Below are 14,510 nucleotides of genomic sequence, written 5' to 3'. Positions count from 1 at the left end.
GGGTCCATTCTGAGTTAAAGTTAGCTGACTACAAGCCAAAGTATTCACCAGGTTGAGCAGATATGAACCAAGTCTTCTCTGCTGGTGCTATACTGTAGAACTGGGGAAGCCAACATGGTGGCCCCCAGATGTTGGGCTATGGGTCCCATCATCCCTGACCATTGGCCATGCCCCCTGGGGCTGATGGAAACTAGCCCAACAATATCTGGAGGGCACAATGCTGGCTATCCCTGGTGTAGAAAGTTTGAGTCATTTCTTGGACATCTTCATGCTCCTTTTAGCTTGCTCCTGAATGCCTATACATATACATTGAGCCCAATCTTTGTCTTCCATTTAGAAATGCTCTGCTCCTTCTGATGAGCTCCGAGCACAGAATGAAACCTGCCCATCTCTGATGCTTTCTAGGTTTTCATTAAAGAAAACTTGTACTGCAACAAGTGTAGCAGGCATGGTGGAGCTGCTCTGCAACAACTCAAGGCACTGTCCACACACTGGACAGCAGAATATACAATAGCATTTCCGGGCACTGCCATCTTGCTCTTCCTATCTCTGATCTTGCTGTTATTGCCCACTATGTTGCTTTGGCAGTGCCTGCCCTTCTGGCTGCAGGTGTAGCTGGCTCTCCGGTGCCCTTCTGGCTGCAGGTGTTACTTATTGGCAAGTGTTCATTATTCAGTCTCTCCTTCTGGGCACAACTGCCAAGTCTCCAGTCACCGGCTGGTGTGGAAGGTGGCTCTGTTGTTCAGTGATGTTGCCAGCTATTTGTTGGCAGCCTCCTTAATGCCTTCCCATGTCAGCCTGTCAGATCACTCAGCTGTTGGCTTCCTGATGATGGGATTGATTGGATAATAACAATGCCACACACTGCGCACCTGGAAGCAAGCAAGGCCACACTGGCAATCCATCACATGGAAGGCAGTAATGCATCCTAGCTGAAGCAAAGGGCTTTGGACCAGGAGATAAGCAGAGGTGGCTCCTGACCTCTAAGGGCAGCCTTGATGAATGAGGAGCTGTTGGCAAAGAGCAGCTGAGTTTTTCTCTCTCTCTCATCCCAAAGTGTTAGGCCAATTCACACGCTCAAAAGAACCCATTAGTGGAAGTAGATGTCACTCAGATACTTCTCACATTTTCACCCCACCTTTCCCACCTTTAATCCAGGAAGGGAGCAGAAAAATCCCTCTCATTGGCAGACAAGACTCTTGTCCAATGCAGGTAACCAATTCCACCTTGCAAGGCAGTTGTAGTCTGGGCATCAGCAAGGGAGATTTACCTGCTCTTCTCAGAACCAGGAGTAGGTGAGAAAAAAATCTGCTTCACCAAGTGACAGGCTCACACAGTTATGGAGACTGGGAAATGTTTGTAAGAGGGGGGATGTTCTGCACCCTTCTTACTCCTGGTTAAAAGGTGCACCTCCCTCTTTGCTCACCTATCAACCAGCTGCAGTCATTGACACAGCTGGAGCAACATAATAACTCCACTTCTTCCTTGCCTCTTCTTCAAGTCACCCATGTGGTGACCGGAGGAGGCACATCTGATGGTAGCAGCTGCAGAGATGCCTTGTCTTGACTGTAGAACAGCTGCTAATAATATAGCAAACAGTTCTTCATGTTTCACAGCAACATGAAGGATGTACATTCTTCTCTTGCCCCCCCCCCTTCACTGGAGGTTTTAAAGCAGAGGTTGAATGGCTATCTGCAGGGATTCTTTACTTGTGATTCCTGCATCACAGGGGGTTGGACTAAATGACCCTGGGAGTCCCTTTCAGTTCTATAATTCTATTATTCTGTATTAAGTGTTCACATTATAGTGTAACAGTATGGGATTGTATTTTAATATTTCTATTGATGTGCCCTCCCCTGAACTCATGGTAATGAAGGGTGGCCTAAAATATTTTAAATGCATATCTAGCATTGGTATCTCATATTTAAAGCGTTCAAATCATGTATGTTCCTTTAGTGCAGGCATCCCCAAACTCAGCCCTCCAGCTGTTTTGGGAATACAATTCCCATCATTCCTGACCACTGGTCCTGTTAGCTAGGGATGATGGGAGTTGTAGTCCCAAAACAGCTGGAGGGCCGAGTTTGGGGGTGCCTGCTTTAGTGCAAGGCCATTCACCGCTATTCCTTCCAACCGACCTGTTTTGTGCATAAAGATCTGAGGCTCCATGAGCAAGAATTTCACACAGATCTTGTAATGTTTGCCACTGCAAATGTTTGGACAAGGATCAGGGGCTGGGTGTGACGATCCAAGCATCTCTAACTGTTCTTCAAGACTCTGCCCGAACCATGTTGTTTCAGAAATCCAGCATTAGACCACACTAAAGTTTAGCAAATCCAGAGAGAGGACTAGGAGAGAGAAGTTTAGACAGGGAAGGAAAACCATGGACAGCTCCAAGTGAGGCTGGCAAAAGTCCAGGATGGATACAAACACCCAATAGCAGCAGACCAGGATGTTACTCCAGCAGGGAGACAGAGGCAATTGAGAGTTTAAATAACCCTACCTTGGGAGCCAAATCCTAGGGTTCGAGGTCCCTTCACCATCACCCCGTTGAATATTTGAGGAGGCTGCCCCCTGAGTTGATGAGCATTGCCATTCAAATGATGTGCATGCACTGTGCCTTGTGATTGATTATGTGGGGGCGGGGCTTGCCTGGTCCCCCCAATATTTTATTCACCCCTGGCACCCATGAACCCTACTGTCTAGTTTGGTTTACCTAACTCCACCCCATCACTGAGGAAACTGCTAGTGCAGGCATGGTCTAATCCAGCCTGCTGGACCTCTTCATCCAACCCCCAGCACCCTGCTCAACCCAGGCTCCCTCCACCTTTTCCTCAGCTGCTTCTCAGTTTATTTAGGAGAGCCTATTTTTCATCCCAATCTCTGTGCACTGAGAAGGATGGTTAACCCCCTCCCGTCTTGTGTGCCACAATCAGAAAGAAAACTGCCCTCCATCACCTGAATGGAGCGGTTTTTCTCCCCACCATGAAGCACCAGGGAGAAAGGATTGGTCCTCCCTTCTGCCAAGATAGGGATGGAAATTCCTGTTCTTAAAGGGACCATGCCCTCTTCACCAAGCACTGGCTGTCCTCAGGCCATGGAGGTGGCAATGCAAAAGGTCCTGGGGTTTCTTCTCACACAGAGGCTTCTGGCAGAGTGCTGTCTTCTGGCTTCTGTTATTTCATTATAATTTTTAGTTATGTATATGTCTTACTGTTCCTCCAAGGATTTAAGGGACATATACAGGATTCTTCTCTTCCCCGGTCTCTCTCAGGGTGTGCCGATTCTGAGGTTAATTTGATCTTCACCCTCCGCAGAGTCCTCAGAACCTTTGCTTGATCATAGGGGAACTGGCTTCCGGGTCACAACAGCTTCCCAGAAGCCTCTCTGTTTGGCCACTGTGGAGAAACAGGATGCTGGGCCAGATGGGCCTTTGGTCTGAGGCCACCAGGCTCTTCTTATGTCTCTAGTGTCCCCTCCACCAAATGTAACACATCCAATAAAAGCCACCCTGAATTCTGAAGGGCTGCCATGCAGAACAAGGAGCAACTTTGGTCTCTGTTGCTCCAGAGGGCAAGACAAGCACTGATGGGTCAAAATTGCGGAAGAGCAGATTTTGACTAAACCTTAGAAGGAGCTTTCTAAGAGCTGTTTGACAGTTGAGCAGATTGCCATGGGAGGCAGTGGGCTCTCCTTCTTGGGAGGTCTTTAAGCAAAGGCAGGGATGCTATAGCAATTGCATCCTGCACTGCAGATACTGCGATGAGCTGGAGACTACGTTAGATAGTTATGTCCATTCTCTTCATTTCTCACTTTCCAGTCTTCTATTCAGTTCTCTACATAGCTGCAGCAATTTGCATTTATTTTTTTTAATCCTTATGAAAATTCCTCAGCCATTCAGTGCAAATTTCTCTTAATAAACACAGTTTTGAATGGATTTTGATAAATATACAGTTTGGCAAGCAATTTTTCCTAATATACAGCATTTTGCATGTTATTTCCCCTAATATATGCATACTTAACCCAAATATATGCATTTTTGCACACATTGCACAGCTGGAGAACTGGAGTCCAATATTTAGGAAAGTGTGAAATTTGAAGGATGGCTGTGTTTTGGTTCAAATATTGTTTCAGGAGGTGGGAATTTGGTACATTCCCCTTTATATATGACCTGAATTGCACTTCTCCCCCACCCATAGAGATGGCCTCCGAGGTCCCTTCCAGTTCTAAAATTCTAAAATTCTATTACACACCCTCCTACACACCCACAAAACTTAGGTAAGGGAAATACATGATTGTGTATATGTATATGGAAGAAAAATGTGTATTGAGGGTTGGAATTGGTTGTCAGACAATGAATTGTAATCTAAATCTTCTTGGAAGGTACCAAAAATAATAATAATTTGCTTTGTGCTAACCAAGAATGAGAAATGAAAGTTCACGCTTCGCTGGATGCATCTGCCGGTGAAAATTTATTTTATTTAGCAATTCTAATGGGTCAATTAAAATATATTAGCATGACAATTTCATTTCTTTTCTGATCAGTTACAAAGTAAACAGGCAAATTTAAACCCTTAAGCTGTGAAACAACCTTCAAGACACCCCAAAAGGAATTTCAAGAGAGAAGCCGAGTTGCCATACATCTGATACAACATCCCAACTTAGCCTTTGCCAACTCGGCACCCTCCAAATGTTTTTGGACTACAATGCCCATCATCACCAGCCAGCACTGTGTGGGAATTGATTAATAATAAAACAGATGGTTGTGGTGTCTATCTTAACTATTTTAGGATTTGCTTCCCTGTGGAGGATCCTGTGCACGTTTCCTTGGAATGAACAGGGACTTGCAGGGAGCTGGATCATGCCTTTTCTTTAGTAGCTTTTCTTGCCACTCTGGCTGCTGCCATTTTATTCTTCTTTTACAATCTTGGGGGGCAGCAATCTCTGTTCTTTAGGGAGGGGAAAGGAATTTAAATAGCCAGCTACTGAACAAGCGCACACTGAAATGGATGAGGAAGTTCTGAGCCTTTTCCCCGGGCTCTCTGCATTTTGTTACATATTTTGTGCATTCGTTAAACTTGCTTTGTATTCAAAGGTATTCACTCTCATTCTCTCTCTCTCTCTCTCTCTGTGTGTGTGTGTGTGTGTGTGTACATAGACCTTGAAGAATGACTGTAAAATGTGACTGTATCCTGCTAATCTGCCAGAGGGGTCTACCCCACCACATGTTAGGAAGAATGAACCTTGCCAATTGTGTTTTTAAAAGAGGTATCTGGGAAATATATATTTGGCTGCTACTGACTGACCACTGAAGTGCTAAGCGTCAAACAGCCTTGGATGGAATCATCACCATCACCATGTATTAACAATAATTTGAGTCTTCCCATGCTTGAGCAGCTGGAGTCAAAACCACATCACATGCATGAAAGAAAGAAAGAAAGAAAGAAAGAAAGAAAGAGGCAGATATGCAAGACAATCCTTATCTATATATTTTATTTATAACCGTTATAGCCCACTCTTTCCTCCAAGGAGCTCAAGGTGGCATGCATGGTTCTTTGTCTCCCCATTTTATCCTCACAACAACCCTGTGAGGTAGGTTAAGCTGAAAGACAGTGACTGGTCCAAAACCAACCACTGAGCTTCATGGCTGAGTGGGGACCAGAGCCCCAGCCACACAGGTTTTCGTCCAGCATTCTAATCTAGGCAAAGGCAACCTTTAGCCTGTTTTGGCCTACAACTCCCATGATCCCTAGGTAATAGGACCAGTGGTCAGGGATGATGGGAATTGTAGTTCAAAACATCTGGAGGGCCAAAGGTTGCCTATGCCTGTTTTAATCACTACACCATACTGGCTCTCTACAGACAAGGAAACCCCATACAGCCCCATATTAGCTCAATGGCATGGGATCCTGGCTGATGGAAGGGGCCAGGGACAGAGACCTGGGTTGGGGAAAACAGAGTGCCTGCAACAGGAGAAGACACTCACTCAGGAGTCCTAGCAGAAAGAATATGGATTGTCTGGGTTGACCCCTTTGTGGATTGGCCACACTGGTTCACCGTGAGAACCTATTTTTAAAAGACCTCCCCACAGAAATCAAGATTTTAATGTAGTTGGGATTGGGCACCACCTGTGTGTCCAGCCAGCCACCCAGCCCCGACCCAAACAATAAACTCAGAAGCCAATAGCCCCTCCTCAGAAAGTCTCAGTTCTTATTTAGTGTGACGCTTTTAAAAAAACAGCCTTGCTAATACAGATTCCAAAGCAAATGCAGTTCGCTGCCCCCAAACTGCAGCTGCTGGAAGGCAGTGACTTATGATGGTCATGCAGTGTCATTCACATGGAATACTTCAGATCAGGCTCTGAGTGGTTTATGACAACCCTGCAATATTGCCCAAGAGTATTTGCTTCTTATTTGCAGGCTGGGGGTTGATTAGAAGCTGAGAGAGTAGATTTCAACAGCACTGCAGTGTTATTTGCTGCTTTTTTCCTTGTATTACAGATTGGACTGAGAGAGTAGGATACAAAAATCACTTAGTTCACTGTTCTGTTCCTATTGCAAGTTGGAAAGCTGTGCTGAGAAAGTAGCTTACAACAGCCTTGTAATGTAGTCCAGTATTGCAGCCACAAGCCAGAGGGGGAGCTACCTAAACTGACCCTTAGACCTCCTCCTGGGTCAAATAAACTACTAATGGGAGCTTCGAACTCCACTGACTTGCAAACCATCTTCCCCTTTTTAAATGCTCAAAACAAGAGAAAACAAGGCTCCTGTCTTCAATGGCCTATCTTGTTTTTTCCAACCCTCTAAGCCTCAAGCTCAGGTAACATACACACTGCAACATATTGTACAGAGCTCCTCTTGCATCTAGTCATTGTAATTTTATGGGGGTTCCAATCTCTGGAGATTCTCCCAAACTTTCAGAGCAGATTTAGGGATGGAGACAGGAGAAGTTCAGTTGTGTGAGTGGAAGCTGTTCTGTTCATACAATGACTTTGGTGGAGTTAATCTGGAGTTTGCAGAAGCAAACAGGGCTCATAGTGAGTAGAGGGCATGTTTGCAACAATATGAGCGACACCTTCCTGGTAGTCAGAGTCGATTGTGCATCTACAGCACAGATCCCTGTGTTTACAAGGCGTGCCCCATGTTTGCTGCATGTACCTGTATGTTTCCAATCTCTTATCTCCTTCACCCTTAGTGGTGCCCCCTGGGAGATGTGCAGTGTAGACATGCAAACATGAATGCCCCCTACAGCTTGAATTGGATTGACAGAGATTAACACTGATGATTAACATCATATCCCCATATGTAAGACACCTTGAGTGTGATTTCCAGCATAGAAAGGCAGGGTATAAACGTCCAAATGCATTTTAAAATATCTGCATTCCATATAGCACAAGGCACGTGCAGTATTTTTTTCGTCTTCTAAAGGCAAGCTGGTCTAATAAAAGATTGCTTAACTGTCGTAGCCACACACACGGTAGCATTATTAGGAATGGGCAGCATTAAGGGCAATTGTACAATTCTGCAATGGAGACAGGTAAGATAGAACTAATGCACAGTCTGCTGTTAAAAAGTAAATAAACTTTAAAGCCATTATTTTCCTTTTGCACGTTCCAAAACTAGACTTTACTGCGCTAGCTGTTCCCTCGGGACCAGTGCAGTGGAGGGTAGGGGGGGTGGATCTTGGAAGCAGCTCTCAAATCATACTGTCTGTTTAGACACTTCCAAAGGAGGAGGACTTCCAAATGGGGCTTCCAGAAGAAGGACATGTGTGATGCTTCCACAGCCTCTTGGCTTCTAAAATAGAGATCCATGCCTGACTCTCAGGAAAGCAGGAAGAGAGGTGTCTGTTGTTGTTCATCCCAATCCCTGCCTCATTTCATCAGTAGCCCTTGCCCCATGTCTTTCACCCCAAATATGTCTTCCACCCTTGAATGTAAAAGTTGAAAAATGCCCAGGGTACAAAAATCCCTTGATGGGTAACATGACCTCAAGGGAAAAGGTCATTCTGATGAGTCCAAGGACCTGTAGATGAGAAACCTTAGCACCTTCATAAAACTAAATCCCAGACTCTGAATCCCTACAAGACAGGAAGCCCAGCAAATAAACAGGCTTAAGTGTGCTTGCAGCAAAGATCCAGCTTTGGTTCCAGCAAGGTCCAGTTGCCGCCTGTTACTCGCCATTCCTTCTGGAGCTGTCATCCAGCCCTTTGCTTCAGCTTCTCCATCCTATGCCAGAGGTCACTGCGCATGATGGATGGCAGCACAGTTTGAAGGCAGCTTGCCACGTGGACAGTGTGCTGAATGTGTTATGATCATGAATCTTGATCTATGAATAGTGACAGCTGACTGATTGGAGGACATTTCTGGCTGGCTGCGTGGAACGAAGCGGGGGCTATACGCTATAATGATGAGTATTAGGAATGTATTAAGAGGTAATGCCAGTAGAACAGAACAATGTCTCATGCTAATGCTCTCTTTCAGCCACATAAATTCCAGACAGAACCAAGACATTTCCCATTTTATCACATTCTATCACAATCCCCTTATTTCAGCTACACCTAATGATAGATAATCATTGTATCTGACAGATGCTGGCACAGTAGAATGACAGCTGCTCACTGCCCTTTTATTAAGGAGCTGTTTTCAGGCCATCTATGGAATTATTGTTAGCTTCGGCCCACAAAATGAGGATTGTGCCCATGTGTGCATGCCTTGGGAGAGAAGGTGGATTCTCCTCAAAATGCACAGCTGCACTTGGTTTGAACATTCGCTTCTGCAGAAATGAAGCTAAACTTGCAGAATGTGTTTGAATAAAGCAGATGATCATATTGGAAATTCAGGATCATCAACTCAGATTAGCACCAGACTGTAATCTATATATCCATCCAGCGTTGGCATCAGGATTTCAGAGGCCATGTTTTGGTGATATACACTCTTAAACAAGATGTGGGGGATCTTTTGCAGATGTCGACCCATGCCCATCTTAAACCCACTAGAGGCAGAGCACATCATCCAATAATTTTCTTACAATACTGTCAACTGTCTTGGATGCACTTTGCAAAATGAGATGAATGACCCACTTGGGGTTGGGTGGGCCATTTGCAAAAATCATGGTTCCCCAGCAAATGCCTACCCTTGCTGCACTCTGGAGCCAGTCTCTTCTGTGTGGTGTACATCCACCCATTTTTCAATAGCTTCCTATGTTTTTGAACATTAGTTATCCAGCTCTCCAAAATCTAAATTTGCTATATCCCCCATGTCAGGAAGATTTTAGCAGCTTTTTGGCAGGCTAATGATTAACCAAGAACATTTAGACTCTAAACCATGCAATTAGGAAAAAGTATGATACTCCTTGCATGATAGTTTTTCTGTATCCTGTTCACCATGAAGACAGCAATAAATCTATGCACATTGCATATGCTAGAATAGGTTTCTGCCCTGAATCAATGATGAGATGGAAGAAGCTGCATGGAAATGTCATGGGCTGGTGATTTTATCAATCAAAGCATTGAGCTTTCAGGATGGTTAGCATCTCAGTAGAAATGTCAACTTTTTAGAAAAGACACAAATGAAGTCCTCTCATATTTAATTATAAGTGGGAAATTACCAGAGAAGAATTTCTGTTAGCACATCAATTTGTAAATCAAATCATTTTTCTATCCCGATAAGCTTTATGGAGGGACTAGATCTATGGCAAAAGACGCCAGAATGAGATGGCAATGCAATGTTAGTTCAGTGCTATGGAAAGAAATGCAACCATTTGCTTGTTCTGAATTTGCTGCCAAAGAACTCTATTGAGTTACTGGGGGTGGGTGGGTGGTAATCTGTCTATTCACTATTTCTGCACTGCTCATAATTTTATATATATCCATCACACACACCCCAATTTTGTCAGCCCCCCCCCAGCAAGTAAAATATGTTTAAGCAAGTTCCTACACAGGTCTAACCACTGAACTTAGACTGCAGTCTTACACATTAGGAGTGGGCAATAGGCCAATCAGAATCTAATGAGAGATCTCGACATGATTTGTAGTAGATTGACAAGCATTTCTGGCGCCCAGTGGTTTAACAATAGCACCACCCCCTAAAAAAAAAACACCACATGGTTTCTGAAGTGAAGAAAGAGGAGAGTGAGAAATGAAATGCGGCAGAGGAGAAAGCAGGACTGATTTGTGCGTGAGAAGACTGTGAGATTAGATCTGCTCCCTAAAACAAATTATGGGGCTGAGCAACTGCTCAGAGGCCCCCTGATCCTTAATTATACATTTACATAAAGTCTCCTGTGACATAATTTTGTATCTACCCCTCACTGGTGGATCGTAAAGTTGGTTATTCTAAAAAGCAAAGAAGATCCACCAAGCCTGCTCACCCCGCTCTCCATCTGTACCTGGAAATAAACCCAAGCGAAATCAGTGGGACCTGCTTCTGAGTAACATGCCTTGGATGGCCCTTAGTGAGTGTATTTATTATTGCTACTGTTTATTACATTTCTATAATACCCTTCATCAGCGTGGTTTACAAAATAAAAACACAAAAATGCACAACATGGTAACAAGCAAAGACAATAACACACACACACACACACACACACACACACACACACACACACCCAAGAGTGCTTAAAAGGCCATAGTTTGTTTAATTAGCCAAAGGCCTGGGAAAAGAGGGATGTTTTTGTCCAGCACATAAATTTATGTAGTGAAGGCACCAGGCGAGCCTCCTTGAGGAGAACATTTCACAAGCTAGGAGCCACTACAGCAGGCTTCCTCAAACTTAGCCCTCCAGATATTTTTTTGGCCTACAACTCCCATGATCCCTAGCTAGCAGGACCAATGGTCAGGGATGATGGGAACTGTAGTCTCAAAACATCTGGAGGGCTGAGTCTGAGGAAGCCTGCACTACAGAAAAGGCTTGTTCTCATGTTGCCACCCTGTGGACCTCTCATGGAGGAAGCACTCAAAGAAGGGCCTCAGATGATGATCGCAGGGTCCAGGTGGGTTCATATATGGAGAGGCAATCCATGAGGTATAGTGGTCCTGAACCATGTTTAGGATTGCAACCCAATTGTGCAACCTTCTAGAGGTCTACTCAGAAGTAAGCCCCGTTGAGTTCAGTGGGACTTCTGGTGAATGGTAATAGACGTGCAGCCTTTGTGCAGCCTTTATTTAGTGTGAGAAAGAACGCTCCCATTTACCCTGCCCCTCCACATACACATTTTGCCTTGAAGCTGGCATTACAGAGTCCAAGTGAATAGATCTCACCTTGTGGAGTCTAGTTATTCACTTTGTACCCTTGGAATTAACAGCCCCCAAGCCATTTGCTCTCACTTCTCTAGTGCTCATTGCCTCCTGGAGAGCAGCCAAAGCTAAACGACATGACCTGATTCTCAAATGACAAAAAAGGGCTGGCCTGGGGCTTCTTGCTGTCTGTGCCATAAACGAAGGGAGTTCCTGGGTTGTCAGAAAATCTTTGATCCCCTATCTAGACAGCCTACTCTGTACAAGGAGGTTCTCCTACCATCCCCATGGCTGTGTGTGTGTGTGTGTCTACCCTCAGTGTACTTGGCCTGCTTACCAACAAGGGTCAGGTGTCAGGCTGCTACCTGCACACCTGCTTGCCTGCTCAGGTCCCTAGTGGGTCAGGAGGGTAGTCCACAGACTTGACTGACTGCTGCCACTGCCAATCCACCCAAGAGGGCCTGGGTTCACGTGCTGCAGGCTGTGCATAGCGGCGGCAGCCGGGTTCCAGAAGCAGCTGATGCACCTTGGATCTCCTTCACCCGAGGCGTTCCATTTCAGTTGCTGTGCTTCATGGCGTGTTTTAATTGTGGGTGCTTATATTTTAATGCTTTAATAAGATTGCTTTATTGAGCATTTTAATCGTGGTGGGTTTTAAATTGTTCTGCATTTTAAACCATGCTGTGCAATGGGTTGCCCTGTTTTGTAAACCGATGAGAAGCCATCTACGGCTTTAAGAGGCAGAGAGGGAGAGAGAGAGAGAGAGAGAGAGAGAGAGAGAGAGAGAGAGAGAGAGACTGGCACCCCTGTTGCTGCAGCCAGTATTGCATGTGGTCCTTCTGTCCTCTCCCCTTGGCACAACTGTGTGTGGAGTTTACTTGCCTGCCTGCCTGAGCCATTCCATGGGTGCCTGCTGCTGCTGCTGCTGCTGGGGCCACCTGATAATAGAGGAGGCAGAGGCAGAGGCAGCACTCTGCTTACTGGTGGGCAGTGGCAAAGAAGTAAGCTGGGCATGATTGTGCCCAGCACAGTTTTACCAACTGATGCACACAATCTCAGGGTGTCTCTTTTGGTTGTTATTCCTGCACTGCACGGGTTTGGACTAGATGGCCCTTGGAGTCCCTTCCAACGCTACAATTCTAGGATTCTATTTTACCGTACTTCTCCTTGGTCCTGTCTTGGAGGATGCCTTGTTAATACTCTTCATGCTAACACTGTCATTATTCTGGGTTTTGCTTTCTCCCCTGAGACTCTAGAAGGTAAACACTGCTTTTCTCTAGGATGCAGTCATTCAGAGGATGGCACAGCTCTAACCTGCCATACTGTGCACAGCCTGAACAAGGCAGAATGGAATGCTACAAGGACGTTCCTATTTTCATCTGTAAAATGTAGGAGAATGTTGCTGACAGAATCAGGGGACTAGTATTTGAGTGATAGCTACGGCACCTACTGATGAGCTAGAATCCAGCTGGTAGATGGACTAAGAGTCTGATAGCTCCATTGGTTTCATGTGCATGCCAGCCTTCAGAGAGCTAAAAACATGATGATGATGATGATGATGATGATGATGATGATGATGATGAATGAAGTGTCAAGATATTACTGCAAGAACAGCAGCTAGCCTTGTTGATGCATTTGCCACATTTTTGTCCTTGTCAAATGTCTAGATTAAAAAAAAACCCCTGCTGTGACACATGTCAGGATCCCTTGACAGCCAAGCCAGACTTGGGATTAGGGAGCACCTCAAACACTGAACACAGCTCTCTCTTAGTCCCCCACAATCTTCTCTTCTCACTTCCTTCAATTTTTTCTTATGGGACTTATTTTCCTGAACACATTCCACTTTGCCTATATATGTAGTGAGAGAGTGTGCACACAACCCTATTCATATCTATTCAGTGAAGTCCTACTGAAATAATGGGGTTCACTCTGGGGATTGCGGTCACGCTTCCAAGATTACGGCACCCAAAATCAGATAGCAGTCTAGGCAGGACTTTTTTTCAGCCAGAACTTACTAGAACTCAGTTATGGCACCTCTCAGGTGAGCACCATTGCCATTCTAGGAGAACGAGAGAGGTGTTCATGGTGAATTCCGGCACCTCTTTTTCTAGAAAAACAACACCGAGTCTAGGTGAAGCAGGGGAGCCGACCTGGGCCCCAGTGCATGTTACATCATGACATCATATTGCAATGTGGCATAATGACATCACACACACACACACCCCAGCCTCAGAACCTCACTTCCAGTAGCACCAGAAGTCGGGTTTCGAGGTCACGCAAGGCCTCAAACATGACTTCTGGTGCTTTGCAAGGCACTGGAAATTGTGTAGTCAAACTAGTCCTTCAAACATGAAACTCATCCTTCTGTCTATACCTTCTCCACTTTCCTTTTTTTAATACCCATCATGGTCAACCAGTTTCGCATCCCCAAACCAGCACATCCTCAAAAGGTATGAGGCACAGTTGTAAAGGTTAGATTGGATTCAGTCTTTATTGAGCATTCGTTCTGATTCATTAATGGACTGGTTATATGACAATGAGCATGCGTCCTAATTTGCACATGGTGGGGTTGCATGTCTTCTCATTAATTGTTCATTCACCCACATTTTTCAGTGCATTTCCCCATCACTTTCCTTACCATGAAAATCCTTTTTTAAAAATGGATTTGTTGTGCAAGGGCAACAGAGAAGTTTAATCCACTTTAATTGTACAAACTTAGTTTTTCAGGATTCACTTAAACCTCTCCCACAAAGTACTGGCAGTCTGGAAGCACCCAAAGAGGCATGCTTCCAATTTGTAACCTCTTTTTGTTTTGTATTTTCCAGGGGAAGAGGGGAGAGTAAAGGTGCTGCTGTTTTCTAGCTCTGGCCCTGAGGCCACCTGCTGGGCTGCTGCCGGTCATCTCCCACCTTCCCACCCCTTCCTCTGGCCACCCGCAGCAATCCTAATTGAGGTGTCCGTCCTGCTGAAGAGCTGCTCTTCTTGGGCCTTCAAGGTCACTCTAATTGCTCCCTCGTGCCTCAAGCCACCTCTGTTTCAACTCATTTTTGCAAGAATGATAGAATTTCTCAGTTCACTGATTCAGATAATCCCTCTGGTCTCAGAAACAAACAGCAGTAATAAGGGACTGTAATGCCCTGGAAACTTATTTCAGATTTCTCAAACTTTCAGCAGGTTTCTCATCTCAGGGAGCAGAAATGAGAAGCAAACTAACCTTGAAGGACATTCTTTCTGCATAATCCCGTCTGTGTTTTGCTGCTGGAGGAGGCTTCTGG

The sequence above is a fragment of the Podarcis filfolensis genome (genome assembly GCF_964270895.1).
Source record: "Podarcis filfolensis genome assembly, chromosome: 6".
NCBI lineage: Eukaryota > Metazoa > Chordata > Lepidosauria > Squamata > Lacertidae > Podarcis > Podarcis filfolensis.
This window is presented reverse-complemented; position numbering follows the sequence as displayed.